The following is a 25,450-nucleotide window of genomic DNA, read 5'->3' as shown; positions in this document are numbered from 1 at the left end:
TTGTAAATACCCCCACCGCAACAAACCTGCAGACTAGGTGAATTTCTACTAAAACATTTCCTTAAAATTGTCTACCCTATTTTCTATTTAAACAATTAATTTTAATGAATAATAGGTTAGCCGCTACAGGGAAGGTATTGCGGTTTGTTTTTTATTGAAATGTCGAAAGTTTAGTGGGTATGAAATAAAATATAATTGCCAAATTTGATTAAAATACATTCATAAACAAGCAAACTACAACAGTTTATTTAGTCTCCATAAAATAATATGTGAGTTTTAAATTTACAGTTACTTGAATTATCTCTGTAACCGTAAGCATACAATAAAGTTGTCTACCGTCAACATACACAATTATTTATTTTTTAAGCTCTACAAAATGTTTTGGAAAGAAATTGTGAAATGTTATGTTTTTAGAGTCATAAATGGGAAAGCCAATTTTCACCCCATAAAACCTATAAAATGTGTTATAAGTATATGTTTTATGTGTCAGTTAACAAAATGTTGTATTTAGGTTCACAGGGTTAATTTGATCACAGATTCTACGAATGTGTACTTTGAACGTAAATTTAAATAATTCCAACCTTTATTTCCATAATGTTTAATATATTCTTGTTGAAATTGTAAAAAAGAAAACAAATTTTCTTGTTGCAGAAATGTGTCCGTACGGTGGACGAGTAGCAATACCGATCACGAAATAGATCGGATGAACCTGTGAGTATTCTTTTGTGTTTAATCCTTTGAACTTTACAATTGAAACCTTTCAACGGAATTCACAGCTTTGAATTTCAATGCATTTTTATCAATGAACTATAGAAAGGGTTGCGTTTTACTTTTCAATTGAAAGTTGATTTAAGTTTATCTATTTAAATTAAATCTAAATAAAAGAATAACATGAAAGAATGTTACGTAAAAGAATGTATTTAATAATACGAGAGCACGCCCCGTGGTCGAAAAATCGACCAACAGTATGTTTTGTACAACCTTCTCTATTTTCACCCCACACTGTAAATAAAACATGTGATTGGAATGTCTTCCATTTGTTTTGATTTTCTGTTTATATTGTGTTGTTATTTCGTCATCACCATAGCAACCCATAATACCCATGTTAATTTTTTTAAATTTCAAATTCATTTTTTGTGCTTATTTTTGAGCCTATTTTAATTTATAAAGGGATTCTGCACACCTACAGGAAAATAGCTTTCTAACGGTATGCGTAGATTTTTCCTACGATACACGCGAGCTGAGAAAAAAGGTTTTAAAGAAACATGCTTGCCTATTAATATATAGATAGATTATTCGTTTAGATTGTCGTATGGTTTTGTTAGATGTTTAAGAGTATAAACATGACATAATATAGATCAGCTGATGTATTGTTGTGTTCACCTCAACCGTCATCGTCGTTTAAAGTTTAATATTTTACGCGTGAATAACCAATCAGCTGATTGCTGACTGTCCCTGTGGAAATCATGAAACTTTTGCAATAGATTTAATCGAAGGTATTTGTAAATCTTTACTGTGGCTTTATGGTCTTTTTCAACCAAATTTCAACTCTCATACTAATATATATTTATAGATAGTAACATATTCAGGGAAAATTTATCTATTTAATCATGTAAATAAATGAAAATTTGCGTTGAAATTGAAATCATTTTGGGCATGCTGCAACAATAAGTGTTTAAGTATTGGAACAGTTATTTTTTGAATGATACAGGAATAACAAAAGCTCTAAAATCAATAAGTGTAAATACAACGGAAAACATTTTTTAAAGGAAAATAGGCCTACAAGTAAATGTGGGATCAATAAATCATAGATAGTTTGGTGTAGAAACAAACAAAAATACTCCGTATTAACATACAATTATTGTAAATACAACAATATTTTCATCAACAGCTATTAAAAGTCTGTGGATAGAAAGAATCCGTAGTATATATTATAGTTATAGTTATTTTACTTAAATCTAAGGGTATAACTTCATTAAGTTGAATAAACAATAGACCAATAAAAGGTATTTTGTGTAGGTCGCATTGTCTTCGAACTCATTGTCCTGTTAGTGTGTGGGACGGAAATTAATGGAATCGGAAAGTGGGAAACGCGACGCTTCGAAGTGGGGCGAACAGGGACGTTTTTATGTGGCTTCATTAGTGAATTTCACTTGACTAGGGATTTTTTTCGGTACATTCTGTATAGTTGCGATCGTATTTCAAATCTTGAATGTAAAGGCCATGCACTGTACGAGTAGCCTTTTTGAACAAACAATGATTCGTAAACGGCTCCAGCGATTTCCTATAAACTGTTAAAGATATCTTAGTTTTAGGCTAAAAATAATATCCATGCTAGGCTCTGTTCTGGGAAAATTCGTTGAATACTTAAATTAAGATTTTTAATATTTTTATCATTGGCCTTATGCGTTGCCAAGTGTAGCCATGGCAGTTTTATGAATAAACCAATTAACAAGGAAAATGTAAGCGAAAAACTGATAACATATGGTTATAACAAGCCATCTACAGTATATCGTCAGCATGGATATTGACATTCCTATGAATACCGTTGAGTGTTGTTTACACGTATGAAACTTAGTAATCTGAGCAGTGGAATATGCGATTTTTCGTAGATCTACAATACATACTCTTTTTGAGCTTGTGAAAACACCATGTTAGGTATTATTTACATAGATTTCCAACTAAACTAAATTGTATACAGTAATGGTTAGGTTATACCATACATTTAATTTTAAAATGACGTTTTAGAATGCTAAGGAGCTTTAAGGAGTTTATGCATTAGTAGTTAAAGAGAAATAGATTAAATTCCGCCTACCGCACTAATAACCAGCTTAGAACTGTCTCGTTCCGTATAAGAAAAAGAACCGTTGTTTTAAAGATAGTTATGGCATTTAAAAGTTCTGTTGCTTTCTTTGGTTCAAATTCAAAACAGGCTTACTGTTACATTCGCTCTCTTACTTGCTCTCTTTTTACTACGTTAACTTCAAATAAGTAAATTGTTGACATAATAAAACACTACTTTTAATATATGGATTACTTTCAAGTGACAGGAACTCACATTAATGCTATGTATTATCAATACAACATCTAGATTTAAATGAATGCATTAAACTGCATAAAAAATCCTTACAATGTTTAGGAAAACGCAATTTTTTACATATTTAACTGATTTCCCAGTACCACATAAAGTTATTTTAAAATGTCAGCTATGCGATGCATCAACCCGCGAATGTTGACAATAAGTTCAAATATTGGGCTTCCGCACGATTCGTTTCGAGTTTATATGAGTAATTTATATTCCATCGGTGATGTGTGTAGCAAATGTTTTTGCGGGTTTATTTCATTTCTTTACTGATAGCTTAGTAATTAATGCAAAACCGATTCAGCTAACTTTATATATCGAACTATATGCTAATGTATTGCTCGGGCTTCCATCTATATACCTAATATGATATAGGGGGTTCCCTGTAACGTCCCTTTTCCAACCTTCCTACTCAGTCGATTTTACGATTAAGTATCATTGTAAAGCGCAGGGACGAATATTAACGTAATATATTTCATTAGTAGGACCGAAAGTGGCATTTTTAGGCATGCGCTCTACAGGGAACCCTAATTTACGTGCGAGGCGAAGCCGAACACGGGAATAATGGAGCAAGTGCCGGAAAATAACTTTCAGAACGAGTTATGAACGATACTTTTCATCACGACGCAAAAATACACAAACACTGAATAACAGACCTCAGTAATATTACAGCCATTTCATTTCTCAATTAATTTGTTTGAACATCAAAATAAAATAAAATCTTCTAAAAAGAAACCTACCTATATTTTTGCTTAATTTTCTTAACATTAAAATAAAAGAATTACATAGGGCCTACAGCTGATGTATCGCGCGTAGTGTAAATGGAGAACTAATCGAGAGCGAGGGAAATCAGCTAATCGATTTTCCCTCGCCCTAAATTAGAGCTTGAAAAACACTATAATTTTGTAAAATGTTGTAGAAAATAGTAGCTCTCGTTACGGAGTGATGAAATAGTAAATTTCATCACTAGGGCCTGAAGTGACTCTTTTTGACCCGAGGTCAAAAAGCGAAATCTTGCGAAGGCGAGGTTGGGAAATTCGCGAGGGTAAAAAAGCCAGTTTTTGCCCGTGTGGTGCACTATATTTTTCGTCATACTGCATCATTAATTAAAAAAGCTAGGGAAACGAAATAATTTGTATGTAAAGATAACCTCTCAAAACGACTTCCAGATTGTTTTCAATACTGCCAATGCAAATAGGCAGCTGTTTATTAAGTGATTCAATCGTTTTTAGTCTATTACGATTGTGTTACATACAGTACATTATACCATCGATAGGTCGAGCAATCGACAACAATGTCGACCTTACCTAATAAATCATTCGATAAATAATTTCAATCAATACGACTGCCACAATCGAAATTTACAACTGTTTACAACAGCTGATCTTTACTCCCTAGAGACTACAAATGATTTTTACTCTTTAGAGAGTAAAAATGCTACTTTAAGCCGGGGTTTCCTAGGCGCGGAAGTGAAGCGCGGAGAGAGAAACGCGGAGAGCGGAATCCACTTGTCTTAGGTAATTTAATGTTACTGTTTTCCTAGAAGCAGAGCGGAACACCAGTTAATCTCTTTTCCGCTCTCCGCGTTCCTCTCTCCGCTCTCCGCTTCCGAGCCTAGGAAAACCCAGCTTTAGACCCGCAACGCATGCATTAAAAACGGCTGTTTTTGCTGCAGTATGACGAAAATTTCATTTCAATTCGAGCTTCAACCCCCTCCAGTGTGATTTATTTTTTAGGGGTTTCTAAGATTCAGTGATGCTGACAAATATAACGTTAAACCGTTATACACGTGAATGTAATTGTGAGCCACTAAACTTTCTTTTGCATGTTTAACCACAGTTGATCGTAAACAATGGGTTATGAAAATGGATTTAACCTAAACTACGTTTATAACTATTACCTGATAGAGGTAGATAAGTTACTCATATTGTATTGCATTTGTTCATGTTGTAGATCTAAAAGCACAAAATTATATTTATACAAAATTAGCTGTTTTATTCAACTAAAAATGTCTAAAACAATCCGTCTTTAAAAATTAGGTCCCCAGGATAGCTGATAGGCGTATAATACAGGTATACACATTTTTTTAACGCGAACTGGTTTTACAAGATGTATAGATTCGTGTACAATACTGTTTTGGAAATATAACGGTGCTTAGAACAGTAGACACGTAATGTTTTTTCGTGAAATTATAAAGAGGAATGTGGCAACTGGAAGTAACCAAGAAACACTAAAGGGGCGGTTCACGAGCTCGGGACTATCGTAGTCCGAGCCCAGAATCCGGAAATAACCGGTATTTGGGCCGCGACTTGAAAAATCGGGTTCACGAGCTCGAGACTATATAAGCCGGGGACCAAACTGATAGGTGGCACACAATTAGTGCAGGGATAAAACCCGGTTTTAAAAGTTGGGTTCACGAGTCCAATTACAGATAGTCCCGGCTCTGATCATTAGTCCCGGTGGGTTCACGAGTCAAGAGTGAGTGAGATGGTTCGGGCCCAAAAGAACAATGGTGTTTGGTCTCCAACTCAGACCTGGTAGGAGGCAGGTTTAAGGTGACATCATGCGGGTTTTATCTAATTAGCTCCTTTATTTTTAATAATTTTTAAAAACTGATGTTTAAATATGGTTTCTCATTAAATTCCGAACAATTTCATTACCCACAATGCCATATTAAAAAAATATGTAAAAATGGTAAAAACGCTCATTAAACATGAAAAAAATCATCAAACTACATAAAACGACAGATAAATTATGCACGGAACAAAGTAGTATCATAACAAAGATATTTTTACTGATAAACCCCATGTTATTACAATTGTAACGATACAATTATGCGTAGAATATAAATATAAATAATCAGCCACAGTTAAACCATATAACATAAATATAAATAGCTTTTTGCCGTGGGAAACATCAAACAAACTATCAGTCGTTGAGTACGGTTCGCGGTGATATTACCGTCTTGTGTTGTACTCACTGATCGCCGTGTGTATTGAATATGACTATGAAATATCTATACTGTATTACATATGTTAACATCTACGTACCACCACTCCACTACCTCGCATAGGACCAGCTCGTTCTCATGACTAAAACCCTTTTACGACTTGATGAATTTAAAGATAGATTTAGATTGTCCAAAGATGCCGTCAATGAGCCATTTGAGGCGTTAACTCCAAGGCACGGATTTCCCGACTGCATTACAGTATTCTAAATTGAAAAAAAAAATTGAGTTGCACTAATATTTATGGCTGATGGCACTTTTCATGGAGAAACTGGTGATTTATTCGATGTTAGCAAAGCTTGGGTGGTAGCTATTTGTTTGGTAATGAAAGCAGAACAAATCAAATTTTCAGTTCGAAACTATGCTGAAAGAAAAAAAAAACAATGTTTTCTTAAATATTAACTCATTGTAATACCTATGAAACTGATTTTAAAAATCCCAACAACCCAAAATGTAAATAAAAACTATAGCTGTTTACATAAATAATATTACGAGCGAACCACAGGATATTATTTCAACATTTTACAGCTAGATTATTAAAGAGTGTAAGGATAACGGAAAGAATATTCTTAGATTACAATCACGATTAAAAACCAGCACACACATACGATTTTTATATCTAAATAGTCAGTACCTCTAAATACATTTTAGTTTTAATAATTGTTCAATTCAAATAAGTTTAGTTAAAATTAGCCTATCCAAAAATCTCCATCGTAAATGATCGGTCATTTATGCAAAATAAGCATTCATCCGTTTATAAATACCCGGTTATTTTATGTTATGCATCTTTATTGAATTACAATAATGTACACAGAAAAATATATTTCGCTAAAGACTTCCAATATCTTATTTCGTACAAATGTGGCTTGTTGTGTTTATAAATCAATAAACTTAGATATATTATTATAGGCGAGCTTTGAGACAATAAAATACGCGAAAAATAACAGTTTTGGACGTTTTGGTTCAGCCTTTTTTCACGATCATCCTATTGTACGGAAGAATGAAACTGCGTATGTCAGCAGCAGTGGCTTGACATGTGTTTCCAGGCTGTTTTACCAACGTCTCAACAAAAATTCCCTGCGAATCCCTGTCATTAGGCTCCGCTATGGATTTGGTCTCGACCTACAATGGGCCCGGCTTTCACATCATTAGGCTCTGACTCGTGAACCCATTTTTTGGTCGTCGCTTATATAGTCCGGGACCAACGTCTGGTCGCGGACTATGAAGTCCCGAGCTCGTGAACCGCCCCTTAAGTCGACATCACGTGCTGAACACAAATAACAACTTCAGTTTTTCTCTCTACCTGAACTGCGTTGGATGAGAGGCAATAGGTGTTGTTAATGGATAATAATATAATTCACATTCAGTTGTTGATATATAATTTACTTTAATAATGTAAGACTAAATTACATACGTAATCCCGTCACAGCTCAATAAAATATGTCAATTCAGCACATGTTTCGGTGTGCTGAATTGACACTATCCACAGTTTCAGGTAGGCTACACACCGTCAGGAGAAAAACACAGTACGAAACGGCACGAACAAATTACAAATAAATAAATAAAACAATGCATCATTTAAGAAAGTAAAACAATTAAAATAAATTTCAAGTTAATTGGATTAATTTAAGAATATACTTTAATATATTTTCTGAAATGGTGACCATACGTTTTTTGCATACTCCCATATGCATTACAATCCCATAGAATTAAACTCTAGATTTGAATTAATTAATAAAATAATTTTCGATGTGTAGGCCTGTATATTTAAATATTAAAGTGATTACACTTCCACAACACACTTTAGTACACTCCCGTTGAATTGCATTCTTAATTTGAATTAATAAAATAATTTCTAATCTGCATCTTAAAAATACCATTCTGTACACTGAGAACTCTTTTAAAAATAAATACAAAAATATTATTAACTTGGAATGTATATTTCCCAATCGTACGGGGTTTGTATAACAAACTACACAAGTAAATTAATAATATTTGGTAATCATTGAATCTTTCGTGCATTAATTTGAAAAACATATTCAATAATGGTATTTTTCATTAAGTAAATTAATGAAGTCGATTACGAAACCTGGTAATCTATTCTATATTCTATTCTATTATAAAGAAGAGGTGGTGTCTGTGTGTGTGTGTGTTTGTATGAGCTAATCTCAAAAACTACTAAACCTATTGGGCTCAAATTGCACACACATGAAGCTACAGTTCCGAGGATACATATAGAACTATTCCCGCTTCAATATTGTCCTAGGGCTCTGCCGCGTAGGCTTTCAAAAATTGCAGGTGAGAGATTTCAAAGTAAATTTTGATTGATGGTATCCATGACAACAAAGAACAAACCTACAAAGTTTAAAAATGTAAACTAGCAGTACTAACTGTCAAATTAATTTTGATTTCACAATTCCATACAGCTGGTTCAAACATTAATTTAAGTACTGCATGAATATTAGAACAGAGAGGGTAAGGATCATATTTAAAATAATGATGTCACTATCCTGAATGTAAACATTATTTAACATTACTTAAATGGAGCTGTCAAACCATACGCTAATGTCACTTTATACTTACATGCCAACCCCGTACGAAGGACGGGTACCCTGCTAGTTTCTTTATAAAACATGTTAATGCAGTAGCTACAAGACGAGAAGAAAGTAAAAGATGATTAAACGCCAGAACTAACGTTAAAGAACACGGTTATTCATCGTTGTGACTTTCTCTTTGGGTAACTTGCTGTTTCCGCACTGTCTCCATTGACAAACAACTAAATGGTTGCTTAGTTTGAATGGTTGAAAGGTGTTGTAACTTGGAAAAACCTTTTATCAATCGGTTTATAAAAGTTTACACTTTACTTGACACATCTTACGGTTATTTGTCCAAAGTTTTGACCTAATTTTATCAGTTTTATTTTTTCAATGTAATATTCCAAACATATTTTTGATATAGTTTAGAATGTTTTGAAAATGTTTTTTTAAGTAGTTTTGTCAACTTATAGCAGGCCTATACTAATGCAAATAAGCAGCTGTTTAGTAAAGGATTCAATCATTTCGTCTATTACGATTGTGTTACAGTACATTATACCCGATGTAGAGCGATTTACAGCAATAGGCTAACACCTTACCTAATAAATCAATCGATAAATAATTTCGATCAATACGATTGCCACAATTGAAATTTTCAACTGTTTACAACAGCTGATTTTGTAAACAACATAATTTTTGTTTGTTTACAACAGCAGATTTTTTACTCTATAGGGACTAAAAATTATTTTTAATCCCTAGAGAGTAAAAATGCTACTTTAGACCCTCAACGAATGCATTTTAAACGCCCGTTTTTGCTGCAGCATGACGACAAAATGTCTATACGGTTTTAATTCAGAGATGCAGCTAATGGAGTTTTATAATCTGTAAATGTTTAGTATTACCTATACTGTACTATGGGCTTAACTAATTCAATATTTCTGTTATGAAAAGATACTTCAATGTTGCTGGGTTCAGATTTATTTGTTTGGCTTTACTTGTAACAGTTTTTCAATATGGTTTTTTAATAGTGGATCAAAACATAACCTGCTTAAACTTACTATGACGTTCACTTACTATTACTCACTATTTTCAATACAAAACATGTTAAAAGACGCCCTTTCTCTGCAGACAGGCCTTAGATTGATAACGGATTCACATTATAAATTGCAAACAAAACTGCTACTTAACGTAAACGTCATATTTCATTGTTATCGTCGAATAAATTTTAATAACGTTTTATAAAAATACCTTATTGTTATACGTATAATAAGCATAAGTATATATGATTATTGTTTACGGATACAAATCAGGTTTAGAGTATTTACATTTTTCCATATTTCCAAATTATTATATTTTTTATGATATTACCTTAATTAATATTTACAAAATGACGTAATAACGGTTAGTAAAATTGGACGAGTTACAAACTAAATAAATAAGTAGGAAGATTTTTTATTAAATGTTGATTTTAACTAAACATTCTAATATTATAAACGTTTGATAACATCATCTCACTTAGCCACTTCACATTCTCAGTGTATTGGTTTAGCCTTGTTTCTCTTTGTCCTCTCATGTGTTTGCATGAAGTGCTCATCAGGGTAACTCACCCTAGTGTTAGTGGATTCTCTGTTGAATTTAAATAGAGGGACTTTTAAATAAACTTTTGCTGTTTTAACATTCGAAAATGTAAAATTTCATGAGATTTATGAGACTAGGGTACTGACTACTTATGATGGATATCACATGGAAAAATCTATGTCAATGGACTATAAATATTATTTAAGAACAATTATTATTTAGTTGAAATTACAATAACTCACATAATAGTTACATTCATTGTGTTAGACTGTAGACGTAGATTTATTGCTCAGAATTGTACATTTTTATTGTTCCAGAAACATACTGAGTAAAAGGAATAAAAGCTTTAACTGAAACTGTAGGTGTAGATTTTCGGTAGCGTGCGTCAAGTCCAAGTGGATGGAGTGGACTGCATTTGTTGCGGTCGTCTCACCCTCAATAAGAGTGAGTGTTATGTTGGTGGACGATAACACAAGCGGGGTTTGATACTTTAGGACACAAATTACGAACACTGGAAGATACAATTGACAAATAGTCTTATTATAACAATTACACTTTGAGTAATTTTACAGAACTTTACATTTACGTTACAAAAAAGGGACAGGGATCTTGATTCTTGATGTTTCTCATTTTAGCGAATTTCCCTATAGGGAAGTAGCTATTACCGTAGGTCTCATGGTAAGACCTAAGCCCGGGACCGATTTACTTTTTCATTTTGATGTCCCCAGAGGCCAAAAACACCATTCGTTCAAATATATATATATATAAATATATGTGTGTCCATCCGCACGATAACTTGAGTAATGTTTGTCCGATTTTGATAAAATTTGGTTTGAAGGTGTAAGGTGGGATAAACTTGAATGAGTTCGCGAACCAGCATGATTGGACTATGGGAACGGGGGTTCATGGGGGGTTTTATGGGGTAAAAATAGGGTTTTCCCATTTTTGACCCTAAAAACACAAAATTTCACAATTTATTTTTAAACCATTTTGTACAGCTTAAAAAAACAAATAATTTAGTATATTGAAGCGTTATTATGCGCCTAATTGTTACGGAGAAAATTCAAAAAAATTGTAATTTTAAAATTCCCATGTTATTCTTATGGAGAATAAGTCAACTGTTGCAGTTTGCTTGTTTATGAACATATTTTGATAAAATTTGGAAAATACATTAATTTCTTACTAAACCACAGTACCTTTTAATATTTTACATAAAAATAACTTTTTTACCCTCCCTGTTGCAGCAAACCTAAGTACTCATTAAACTAATTCTGTTAAAATAGGGAATAAATGTGATATTTTTAAGGAGACATTTTAGTTTAGATCCAATCAGGCAGATGGAAATTAGCTAAATCTGCAGGTTTGCTGTGGCGGGGGTATTTAACTAACAAAGTAGTTCATTGTGTTTACATGAAATATTTAACACAAACGAGGATTGTGTTTATTGAGGTTTGGGGGGAACACATGGTGTTTTAAACATTGGAACAATTAAAAAAATCAATGCCATTTGTATTTCTTTGTAGATAAAAAAGAAATACTAGCCTATAACCAAATTATAAAGATACTGAAGATTACAGAACAGCAGGTGTAGGTTTAGGGACACGATAGCTGTATGTTAGTACAATAACTCCCAATAATCAAAGCTGCAAATAAATGTGGAAAACTAAATCTGCTGTAACAATAACGCTTTTTTTCAGGAACGAACTATTCTTGATATAGTTATTATTTTTTATAAAATATATATTTTTTATAAATATAAATATTTAAGCAAGGTACATTATGAAATATCAATGTAATCAACTCCGGAATGTTTGGTCAATTAAGAGGAAGCAACATTTTTATTTTGTCATTGTAACCGAATATCTCTAATAGTTTGAAGAAAAGAGTTGTTTTTTATTTTATCCTTTTAAAAGGCATTGAACATGATTTGTTCGTTGTCAAACATTGTTTGCTGTACGCCCATTACACGTCAATTAACTTCATGCAGAAATACGCCCACAACAATGGTTGTAGTAATTGCTCATCGGAGACTCCATCGTCAATCAAAGGGGAGTGCATCGTTTGCAATTCTTTTTGGCGTAAACAATAATTGGGATATGTTGAATGTCTAAATTTCAGTATTATATTAGTTGAGAATATCCTTAGAGAATTTTAAGCTAGATGATACAACCTATCACTGATTATATACAGGGTGTCCATAAAAAACGTTTCAGGACTTAGGGGTATGTATCCTCTCCTCATGCTTAAAGGAATAAATAAGTTTATTTTGTATGTCCGAAAATGCATATTTATTTACAAAAATATTTTTATCTTTGAAGTTTTTCAACCAATGATTATGAAACTTTGTAAGCATGTTAACGTATACAAGACCTATTATAGGAAAAATAATAAAGTTGGTCCAATCATAAATTTCAAAAAACTTCATGATTACTTTCTTTAGAATTTTTAATTTCCTATCAAAGGATATCAAGACCAAAAAGATCGGAAGACAAATAACTGAAATAGAAAATTTTTTGGATGTATGATCAGGCACACTGACTAACTTTGCTTTATTTTTACACCAAAAACGTAATATTTAAGTGATTACCCGTCCGATCTTTTTGATCTTGGTATTGTTGGATAGGGTATTTAAAATTCTAAAAAGTGTATCTGACAATTGTTTTGTTAAATCATTCATTTTTTGAGTTATTTTAAAGCAATAAATATTTGAACGGTCGCCAGTTTGAAATTTGTAACCTTTATTATGTTTTCTATAATAGGTGCTGTGTATGTTAACATGCTTACCAAGTTTCATAATCATCTTCAGTTGAAACACTTCACAGATAAAAATATTTTCGTATAAAAACAAAATGGCGGATGATTGGTTGAATATGCATTTTCGGACACACCTTCACATACACTTGTTTCTTCCTTTTAGCATGAGGATTCACATCCCAAAGTCCTGGAAAGCTTTTATGGACACCCTGTATACATTATTAAGGAACGCGGCAGCGTTCCGCCCCGCCAAGTCCCCCAGCGGTACACAGCTGCTGCAGTGTATATATACTTGACGTGACAAAGTGGCTTTTTCACTCGTCTATAGCTCTGAAGAAACAAAAGCTATTAAAATAATTGTTCATCTATTGGATAGGGGCACTCATCCTCAACAAAATAAAAAAAAGAATTTAAAAAACTGTTGTGTTTGAGCCAAGAAAAACTAGTTTGAAAATTCACAAATTTTCCGTGTTCTCCTTCTCCTCCTTCTCCTTCTCCTTGAATGTTGACGGACCTACAGCCCAAACCACTGGCTCAATTTTAATGTTCTTTATGTTGTTTGAAAGCCCTTAACGTGTAGATGTGCCTTTTGAGGGTCTCAAGTCGGTGAGTTGAACCATAAACCCTTGGCAAGCCCTCAAAGTACGATTTTGGCCCATTTAAATAACATGGGATTAAAATCAAAACAAAAGAAGGACCAGCTGCGATTAAATCTCAATTAATTTAAATGTTAGAGAAATTCATAGGAACAGCTGAAAAATTATTTTAAAACTTTCATAAAGTATTTTTTCAGGTATACCGAATGATTTGAACTACTTACTATATAAAATTACTTAGAGCAGTGATATTCCCCGATACTTTCCATTGAAAAATGCAGTGTACCGATGGTACACTGGTACAGCAGTTCGTCATTTTTAACAGTTTAATACTACTTATCAAAACATATGAAACCTAGTAACTTGAAACTTAGTACTAGTACTAAGGTTTGTTTTATGTTTTGATACACTAAAACAAATAAAAGAATCGGGTGTACCGATGGTACACTGGTACAGCAGTTCGTCATTTTTAACAGTTTAATACTACTTATCAAAACATATGAAACCTAGTAACTTGAAACTTAGTACTAGTACTAAGGTTTGTTTTATGTTTTGATACACTAAAACAAATAAAAGAATCGGGAAAGTCACTTTACGTATGTTAAACCAGCAATTAAAATGTAAATATAGGATTAATTAGTTTTTCAATATTCGTTTTGCCTTATGCTATTTCCAACAAACCTAAACTGTTTGATTACATTTTTACTTCTATAATAAGGGCTCAATTTACACTAGTCTTTAGATATACGGGTTTAATTATCAGAACACTTATGTAACACCAACGCATTTTATGTTGTTCAAGATGAACATTGCTGAATTTACAGCCCCAGACACAGAACCTATATTAATGGATGATGACTAGATTATACAGTTTCAAAGTGTGTGTTTAGTTTAAAATAAACATATTCTTGACAAAATCATAAATAGAAACAACCACCCTGTTGACTATACGTTTAACACATGTTTTCAAAAACTTCCAACGTAGCAATTTTTGTTAAATAGTAATTTTGGTAGGTGTGTCAAAAAGTTTTTAATTGGTTTATAGCAGATAAGACCAAAAAATGTAGAATTTAGTTCTACACAAACAATATTATTGAAATGAAATGAGATGTAGTTGTGCCGTGGTCTATATATTTCACCCAAACTATTTATAACCATTTTTAATTACCAGCTGTAAATAAAAAAAATTTGATGTCTTGTTTATTTTTACAAAAAGAGCAGCATTGTTTATGTTTAGTGAAGAGATCTAGTTCAAGAACATTGAGATGATTGAGAACATTTCTTAGGATCATTTGGTAAGATACCACGTCCATGTTTTAATTGCATTTACTTTCTTTCTAATCTAACATCAGTATGCCTTCTAAAGAAAGACTGGCAAGAAAAAGAAAACAAGAATGGTGTTTAGAAAACGCCCCTGCTATAAAAAAAAGAAAAACAGAAGAAGCTAGCATACAATCCACTAATAAGAGTTCTACTTCTAAAGCTTGGTACCTTGAACATGTTAAAGGAGAAAAATCCAAAGCCAGAAAACGTTATCTAGCTAATATTGAAACTGAGAGGTTAAGAAAAAGTGTGCAGTACAGTGCTAATCCTGAACCTCACAGAGCTAGGTTGCGGCAGCAATATTCTGCTAATCCTGAGCCACACAAGGCTAGGAAGCGTCAGCAGTATTCTACTGATCCTGAGCCACACAAGACTAGAGTGCGTCAGCAGTATTCTACTGATCCTGAGCCACACAAGGCTAGGAAGCGTCAGCAGTATTCTACTGATCCTGAGCCACACAAGACTAGGAAGCGTCAGCAGTATTCTGCTAATCCTGAGCCACACAAGGCTAGAGTGCGTCAGAAATACTCTACTGATCCAGAATATTATAAAGCTAAACAACGTTTAAACTACGGTGCAAAACAAGAAATGAAACAATCTAATCGCAGGAGACGTTACAAAGTACTTTGTGCAAAACACCCTGGCCACTTTCGCTTGCGATATAAACTTAAGGTTTTTCACGAAAGGGTGCGAAAGTGTGCAGCCTATCAAAGCAGACGCTTTTTTTTTAGAAATAGATCTGATGGGAAAAGAAAATCATTACAAAATGCAAAAAGGAAAATTAAAAAAACTGTTGCAGCTTCACATATTTTCTTGGGGAAAATAAATTGTGAGAAAATAGCCAGACTTATAGCAAAGAAAATACTTGAGCAAGGTTATACCAAAAGGTTGCTAAGGGCTAAAGAGCTCTTGAAATGGGTGTTGCATGCTTATAAAAATTACAAAAACAATTTCCTTAAGCTATTTGTTAGCCTGCAAAATCGTGCTAAAGAGTCTCTTGCTAAGCTATCTGCAACAAGCACGTTTGAAGACAATGTTGAGGCGTTGTGTGGGCACAGTCTTCATGTTTCCACGTCGGAGCCTTATTTGTGGGAGTTTACGTATAGAGTGTTTCCTGGTAAACAAATAACTGTTGGTAATGAGCCCAGCACAGCTCATAGTTCTCCAAAGAAACAGTGGAAATGCAACTCAGATATGTGCTTCATTGAGCCTGACCACTTAGAGCAACTTAAATCTCTTTACAATGAAATAGTTGCCAGCTCTCTCACTAAAGGTTCTAAGCTTATTGTCAGCATGGGAGAGCACTCATGTCAAAGTGGTGTATCATCTCGTGTAGGTGTTCATCCTCACTCTTTGGACTGTTACTCAGGAGCATGTGTTTCGAAACTTCCTTTTCTGAGAACAATCTATCCTCACTTTCCTGCAATTCGTAGTCTTGTCTCCAAAATTTACCGACTGTTGAAAATAACTAAGAAGATTATGCTAATTAAAAATGGTATTCTTAACGTGCAGGTGAACGTGTTGTTTTCGATAGAAAGGGAATTTAAAGAGCAAACAAAAGCCTTTCTTACAGATGACACAAGTGAAAGCAAGGTCCCTGAATCTGAGTCTCAGTTGTTCGAAAAATATCAAAAAGCATTTGAGGCATTGGAGAAGCGTTCTTCTGAAACCCCAGTGTTTCCCTGTGTCTCATGCGATAAGTTGTTTAGTAAGCAGCAAGTAAGCCTTTCGAAAAACCTAAAAAATCAAATTGTAGGACACATATGGAAAAGAATAAAAGACATAAAGAAAGAAGAGTGCAAAACAGGATGGATTTGTCGGGGCTGCCTCGAAAAACTAAGGAAAGGTCAGATGCCTCCTACTTGCATTCTTAACGATCTCTATGTTTGTGCGCAGCCGAAAGAGCTAACTTGCCTTAACAGTTATGAAAAAGTTTTAATTCAGAGAGCCAAAGCATTTCAGGTTGTTACAAAAATGAACACAGTTGGGAAAAGAACAAGTCGAGCTCAGCAACAAATTTCTAAAGTCGTTGGAAGAAGTTTTCATTTGCCACTACCCCTTCAAGAAACCCTGCAAAAATTGCCCAAACCAAGTGACCCTCTGAATCCAAACCACGAGCTGTACGTTTTGGTCAGAGGGGTACCGACCAAAGCAAAGAAAGTTTGGCAAATGTTGGTTAGTGTGGATAAGGTACACGCAGCCTTAATTTTCTTAAAGAAAAACAACGCTCATTATGGTAGCATCGTACTACCTACAGATCCAGAAGGACTCTTCAACCTTAATGATGACACAAATTTGTTTCAATCTACCCATCAAAACGAACTGCCACCTCAGGAAATACTACATAGACGTGCTATATTAACTCAGGTAACTCACGAGGAATGGGATTCAGAAGAGTCTCACTATACAATCCACGCTCTTCATGAGTCAAAATCTTATAGTGATGACACCGAGCTCTATAAGATGCTGAAAGTGAATGAACCTCCGATTAGTCATGAAAACAAAGAGATTGACGTGCTTTGTTTCCCTGATTTGTATCCCGAAGGTAAATTTGGCCAGTTTCATTCCAGAGAAACTAAACTCTCTTCTGCTGAATTTATCAAATGTCGGTTGCTTTCAAAGCATTCTCAGTTCAGACTGAATCAGCAGTACCTTTTTTATTTGCTGCACGATGCAAACCTTCGTCAGTTAAGACAAGGAGTATTCCACAAGCTCAACGTCACTGGATTCAGTGGCTCTCTTAGTGCTAGAGACTGTTTGAACAACCTTGCATCGGGAGAATTAGAGGGGAACCTGACATCAGTATTCTCCAAACTCAGGAACACTAGCCAGTACTGGATACAGCCTAGAAATGATGTCAATTGCATGGCTCAGCATTATGGACCAGCTACATGGTTTTTAACCATAAGCCCAAGCGATTGGAACTGGGATGACATGGCATTGTTCATTAGGGAAGTTAACCGGAGTGTTCCAGGCGCAGAAAAAAAACAAACTAGTGAACTTGTGGCTATGGATCCTATCAGTGCGTCACGGTTTATCCATATAAAGTTCAAGGCAATGTTGGATTTTATTGTCTCTGATGCTGCTCCTTTAGGAAAAGTAAGTCACTACTTCTACAGGCGAGAATAACAAAGCAGAGGTCTCCAACATTTCCATCTTCTTCTGTGGGTAGAAAATGCTCCTGTAATGGGGACGTCCAGCAACGCAGAAGTAGCCGACTTTATCCTTAAGTACATTACTTGCAAGGTTCCAAATGCATCCGTTTCACCTACTCTCAACAACAGAGTTACAAGTTACCAAATGCATCACCACAACTCGTACTGTATGCGGACAAAGAAAACCAAAACCGGGTTTCGTAAGGCTTGTCGTTTCGGGTTCCCCCGGCCAATCACAGGGAATCTTGTTCTGCGTGACGTTGTCGAGTCTGTAGCTGGCAGAAAAGCTCTCAAGTCTAAGTCACGTCTTTATGACCTACCCAGAACACCAAGCGAGAGCTTTGTCAATGACTACAACCCGGCCGTGTTGCTAGCTTGGAATGGAAACGTGGACATCCAGTATGTAGGCGAAAGCACTTCTATCCTACATTGGTATGTCACAAAGTACACTACCAAAAGTGAACAAAGTCATGCTGGCCAAGTTTTTACAGAGATTAATTCTACAAAATCATTAGCTAGTAGACTGTTTAACGTTGGCCTTAGAGCTTTAAACAACCGTGAGTGTGGTTCTTTAGAAGCTAGAGACACACTGTTGGGCATTCCATTGTACGGCACGGACCCGGAGACAACAATAAGATGGTTGGATGTAGGCATGACCAGACGCAAAAGACTACAAAAAATCGACAAGATACGAAGTATGGACCCAAGTTCAACGAACATATTCTACGAGTCGTGGGTTGATGACCACTACCCAACTAGACCAGACGAACTAGAAGATATGAACTTATACGACTTTGTGAGATGGTACGATATAGCTGCTCAACCACCTAAAGGCGACCGTGAAGTGCATAAGTTGAATTCAGGCAAATTCCTCACTAAAAGAGTCAGACCATGCTTACTGAATCACTATAAGTACAGCCCCACTCAGGATCCTGAAAAATACTACCATGCATTACTTCTTATGTTTCTTTGTTGGAGATCTACTGATGAGCTGAAAGAGTCTCATGAAACATACACAGATGCTTTTATGGCCAAGCGGACACTTCTCACTCAAGCCTTCAACTATGACAAACGTTTAAAAGACATTATTGCGGCATCGGAGAATGCAAGAGACAAAATTCAAAACCGAGTTGAAGAGATCAATGCAGAAGAAGGAGAGGTTGCTGATCCATCCAATATAGCCTTTCAGCCCTTTAATGAACCTGTCCCCGCATCCCAGCCTGTCAGGGACAGCAATTGTTCGCCGAATGACGAGCCGTTTGAGAAAAAATACCAAAAACTCAATGACGACCAAAAGAGAGTGTTTGATTATGTCAAACGAGTTGTTGCAAACTCTGATGGGACAGATAAATTTCTCAGACATTTTGTAAGTGGTGTGGGAGGTACTGGTAAGAGTTTTCTCATAAAAACTATCAGCTCTTGGACTAAAAAATGTCTTCAAGCCTCTACATCAATATCAGCTCCCACAGGACTAAGTGCTTACAACATCAATGGTTCTACGATCTACAAAGTGTTGCAGCTGCCAGTTGAGCATGGAAAAACTCCAAAGTACAAAGCTCTTACTGATGATGTTTTAAAAATGTTGAGATCCAACCTGAAAGATGTGGTGCTCTTCATAATAGACGAAGTGTCCATGGTCTCCAATCTAACATTGATGTACATAAATCTCAGATTGTGTGAAATATTCAACACCTCAGACCAAAGTAACGGCTGGTTTGGTAAAAAACATATACTGCTCTTTGGAGACCTTTTACAACTTCCACCAGTACACGAAGACTCCCCATTCATTGAACTTGACAGTAGCAAACTTAGTTCTTTTGTTGGCTCTCTGTCTTGTGTTAACATCTGGTCTGAACAGTTCTCTTATGATGAACTTACTACAAACATGCGACAAGCTCAAGATTCTAAGTTTGCTGATGTGTTAAGCAAAGTCAGAGTAGGCAATATGACCGTTGAGGACATCCGTCTAATTGAAAGCAAGAAAATACATCTTAATGGAAAAACTGCTTGTGAAAACCTTTCTCTATTAGGAGATTACTTGTCTGCTTTACCCAACAATTCTGTGTGTCTTTGTTCAACTGGTTACCAATGCTCCATAATAAATGATGAAATGGTCAATAGAATAAGTGGTCCTGTCGTTAACTTGGTTGCAAAAGACTCAGTTGACTGTCTACCTCGTCAACAAAACAAAGTTAAAAAGATACTGTCCTCTTACCACTCTGACTGCAGCAGAACGGCTGGTATGGAGAAAATTATTCCTATTAAGGTTGGTGCTAAAGTTATGTTGCTTAGAAACATTGACGTCACTGTGGGGCTAGTTAACTCCGCCATTGGAACAGTAACGGGGTTGAGGTTTAATACAGACAATTCTGATGACGTAGACTCAGTGACAATTAACTTTGATTGTGGCATTACCCATCACCTACAGCGAGTAAACGTCAAGTTTCAAGTTATGGATAACGCATTTGTGTATCGAGAGCAATTCCCGATATCGATGTCCTACGCGGTTACAATTCACAAATGCCAGGGCCTCAGCTTAAATAGCGTAATAATTGATATTGGGGAGTCCATATTTACATGTGGCCAATCATATGTTGCCTTGTCACGAGTGACTTCATTAGAAGGGCTTCATCTTATTAACTTTAACCCAAGAGATGTGAAGCCTCAGAAATCCGCCATTCTCGAATACAACAGACTAAGGCAGAAGTACAGGTCTGACCTTCCACTTTACAACACAAGTTGTGACTCCTCTTCGGCTCCTTATGTGAGAGACAGGAAGTGGTGCCAGACCAAAAATGTCGAAAAAGTGCAGGATGAGAGTACAAAACCGGTACCCTCTGCAAAGACTACCGGAAGATCGAGAGTTCAGTCAACTTTAGCATTAAGAGGGTTTGAGAACAATGATCGTGTGTCTTGTTATGCGAATGTTGCAGTTCAGATACTGTATTCTGTTCCGTACATCAGAGAGATAATAAAGAACTCTGAACTAATTTGTCCTGAGTTAAAACAACATCTTCATGATTACGAAGTTTCTCCCTCGGAGGTTGTTTTAGATACAGTGGTTATAAGAAATCTCCCTAACAACAATACATATACCCTGACAGAGCAGCAAGACTGTGCTTTGTTCTTGCTGGACTTATTGGAGACAAACAAGGGCATTATAGAAGCCATCTCATACAGCACGGTGAAAACCACAAAATGCCAGCACTGTCATTACACATTCACAGGGCAAGAAGAGACAGACAATATAATCAGAATCCCCGTGGTGGCTGGTAAGGTAACGCTAAAAAATCTTTTAAGCCTTACGATAAACAACTGGGAGCCCTTGTTAGATTATGTGTGCAGTAATGATGAATGCGGCCAACGAGGATCGAGCCTGGGCAAGGTACACGTTACAAAGTCAAACCGCTGTGTTATCTTACAATTTTTAATCTTTGACAACAACCTACAAAAGATAACCGCAACAAACATAGTAGGAGTCCCAAGTGCTCAAGTGACTATAGGTAATAAAACATATAGACCTACAGCAGCAATTTTTCATCACGGAGATGCAATATCACGAGGGCATTACACTTGTACCATAAAGACATCTTCAGGTTGGACAACAGCCAATGATGAACAAATATCAAATCAAAGATGGCCCATTGGTTCAAAGAATTTGTACATGCTGTTATTAACAGAACAGTAGAAGCAGCAGTTATTACTTTGTTACAACAGTAAAAGATATCGAACATATTCTACGAGTCGTGGGTTGATGACCACTACCTAACTAGACCAGACGAACTAGAAGATATGAACTTATACGACTTTGTGAGATGGTACGATATAGCTGCTCAACCACCTAAAGGCGACCGTGAAGTGCATAAGTTGAATTCAGGCAAATTCCTCACTAAAAGAGTCAGACCATGCTTACTGAATCACAATCTTTTTCTTACTTGGCGGAAAAAGTAATGATTTATTATCTTTTTTGGATTGCTGACTTGGCGGGGAAAGTGTTACCACTTAGTGGTTTTTTGTTAGATTTAGATATATTTAAACCACGCAAAGCTATATAACGTTGCCAGTGGCTATGCAAACTACCCTTTGATGCTGTGACGTCATTATAAAGAGCCAGAGGGTGGTCTCTCATGCTCTAGTTTCACCAAAGGCTACCTTAGGGGCATCACATGTTTCGATTTACTAGTAGGTAACAACTAGCTTTTATTTCAAAGAACGTGTAAAATACTATTTTTAAATATGTCTAAATTAGTTATTGAATCACATTTAGGTAGTTGCTGATATTTAGAGTAATTTTAGGGGCAATACCTTTTATAAACAATATACCAAGTATTACAAAATTAATATTATTGTAAACTTCAGCAACATTTTAAAAATACTAACGACAAAATTCAATCTAGAATAAGATAACTGGTAAAAAAAATCATTTTTAAGACATAATTTATCAGACAAAAACAGCTCCAATCATGCTGTCGTTTACGTTTAAAAAAATCCAGCAAAAATATTTTTAACATTAGTTTTACGTTTAGTTTTTTAAAATTTACATAAATATGTCTTTATAGTTGGTTAAATGAGAAGTTATTAAATTGATATGATTATGTTTTAAAGAAACTCAAACATAATTTAAGGACTGTTGTAAATTGGTACAGAGACTAGTGAAATATACTGCCTTTACAGCCATAACAGATTAAAACTCGAGTCTTTAGCCACTGTCACGGCTTCCGTAATTGGATTAAAATGCAAATCGGACGCAGCCGTGCGGTGTTCATTGGGGTAAAACATGTTTGGAAACTTTCAATTTAAAATAGCCTTAACTCCTTTTACAAATAAACATTTGAGATACCATTCAACTGTAGAACTAATCAGTTTTGTATTTTTTTCCAATTATTTGAAATCGTTTAAGGATCAAGATCGGACGTGATATATTACTGTAATCTACTAGCTATTAGCTACAGTAAATGTGAAAATCATGACTTTAAAACCATAATCACTGGGAATTTATCATCGATGGATGTATCAGTAAAAATGTTCTATTATGTCTCGCATTAATAAATAGCGTAGTATGTACAAACATGTTTGTGTGCTATAAGAAGAAGAAAGCAGTTTAAGCGTAAATAATAAAGTTCATAACACTTACATCATCTTTAGATAAAGCAAAAATGTCATTAAGGGTCATTAATGTCATAAAGGGGTCATTAAGGAGATCAATTATAATTTGTATATCCAAAATACAAATAGTAATCCAAAATGTACTGTATGGTTAGACAGGTTGTCTAAATGCCACTTAATACCTTAATTAGAAAGACGGCCTTGGGTGTCAATTTAAGGAACTGTTTTACTTTCTACCCCTATACCATAGTATAGAGAAAGTATTGTTTTCGTCAAAATTTTCGAGTTTGAATTTTGAGTGGATATACAGTATCAGTTTTGGGTCCCCCTGGATCCAAAAAAGTGGTTTTCGAAGTGATGTCTGTCTGTGTGTGTGACTGTTTGTAGATGTGTACAGAGCTGCAGTCTACACCTGTGGTCCGATTTTGAAGAAATTTGGTACGTATATCCATGATATCTCCAGGCATTTTTTAATTTTCTTGAAATTTTAATTTTTTATGTTGATTTCCTTATAAAATAACGGAAAAATCGGATTTTATAAAAATGGCCTGAACGATTTTCATAAAAAATTTAGTATGTTGTAGCCCCTCTCATTTCTGTAAGAAATTCGTTTCAAAAGTTATTGTAAATTATGTTATTTTCCTATAAAATAAGAGAAATTCTTTAAAAAAAATCTATTTTGATTGAAACTAGTATGTGATAATTCTTATAACTTTTAACCACATAGTGCGACCCCCCATTGCTGTAAAAATTGTGGTTTAAGCTAATGAAATGAAACTTTTGTGATTTTACCTATTAAATATCATAGTTAGTTACTCTCATCGTTTCATGATAAAGGTTGCTGACTAGCTAATGGGAGAAATTATGTGTCAGATTGCTGATACCGTTTATTTTAGAGATACAGGACAGTTCTGTCTCATTCGTCCTAGCCTCATAGAGACGAATATAATAGGTGATTTAGAGTAGCAGAGACCAATTGGTGATTTATGTGGGTCGCATTGTTTCCAAACTCATTGTCTCGCCGGTGTGGAGCGGAAACTAATGGAACCGGGAATTGTTTAAAGCGGCGCGGCGCCTGGAAGTGGAGAATAGGCTTTATATTACCTCGCCGGTGTGTTTAAATGATGTGTTTAAACCATTGTTTATTTTTTATATTTTTAAATATGATATTTTTTATATGACACCTTTCAATTTTGCGTTTAAAAGTCCATTAATATACTGGTCGACCGAAAAAGAGCCTAGTTTTAAAATTTATTTATTTATTGTACAATAAACAAATTACGATAACTGATACATGAAATGAAAGGTAATGAAATACAAGGTTTTAAACAATAGATACACCTCAATATATGAAGCATTTGTAGCCCTGCAGATATCCCAGTGATTTTTACTGATTTTTATAATATTTTTTTATTATTTGTATTATTATTTTTTACTATAACTAGTATGTGTAAAATGCTTTAGAAAAAAAACTATTTAGAAGTATTTACCAGTCATTTCAGACTTAAAATTCTACTATTACCAAAGAATTAAAGCCATGCAAGCCGACAAAAATAAGAAATGAATAAATTAACATAAATATATTTTCAATCGGTTGGAAACTAAGCCGACAATGATGGAGATCCTGGACAGGTAGGCGCACCCGTAAAATAGGTAAGATAGGTTTATATTAATTATAATAACAAATCATATTTTGTGTTATTACAATAATTCAACCATAATCACTCTATTGCTTCTAAACTTACCACCCTATCACCATTATGTGTTGTGGGTCATTTATAAATCTTTGCTGACCTCCTATTGCAAACTTTTCCAAAGATAGTTCTTTTAAAGTGCATGTAATAGTTTAAATCATGTATTGGTTTTGCATTAATTTTGAGGTACACTAGTAATAAAATAAATATGCAGTCAAATTTAGCCGTCGATGAGTAAGGTAAAACCTGATTTAAGAATCAACAACCAAACAAATCAATAGAGAAAGTTTCATGATTTCCACAGGGACAGTCAGCAATCAGCTGATTGGTTATTCACGCGTAAAATGTAAAACCTTTAAACGACGATGACGGTTGAGATGAACACAACAATACATCAGCTGATCTATATTCTGTGCTGTTGCACACCCGAATCTATATTGGAGAGAGATTTTAATAAATCATATTTTAAGGGTTTTTTTTTTAAAAGTATTTATATTGATGTTATCTTTATTTCCGCTATTTACATAATCTGGAACAAAGGACGAAAAAAAATTATTTAGCATGTTTTCACTGGATACACAATAAAATATTCCTGACATTATTGCGTTACATTATATCAAA

General features: G+C 34.7%; 1 protein-coding gene across 1 annotated transcript in view; it reads left to right on the top strand.

Annotated features, from left to right (window-relative positions):
• The first annotated feature begins 672 nt into the window (after positions 1-672).
• Positions 673-25,450, top strand: part of LOC128988484 (uncharacterized) — a 730,054-nt gene continuing 705,276 nt past the window's right edge. The window contains exon 1 of the mRNA XM_054409815.1: positions 673-711. The gene's annotated coding sequence lies outside the window, so the exon portion shown is untranslated. The remainder of the gene's footprint in view (positions 712-25,450) is intronic.

Source organism: Macrosteles quadrilineatus, unplaced genomic scaffold (assembly GCF_028750875.1).
Source record: "Macrosteles quadrilineatus isolate MER2022 unplaced genomic scaffold, UCM_ALF_1.0 Scaffold_3__2_contigs__length_128488019, whole genome shotgun sequence".
NCBI classification, from domain to species: domain Eukaryota; kingdom Metazoa; phylum Arthropoda; class Insecta; order Hemiptera; family Cicadellidae; genus Macrosteles; species Macrosteles quadrilineatus.
This window is presented reverse-complemented; position numbering and strand designations above follow the sequence as displayed.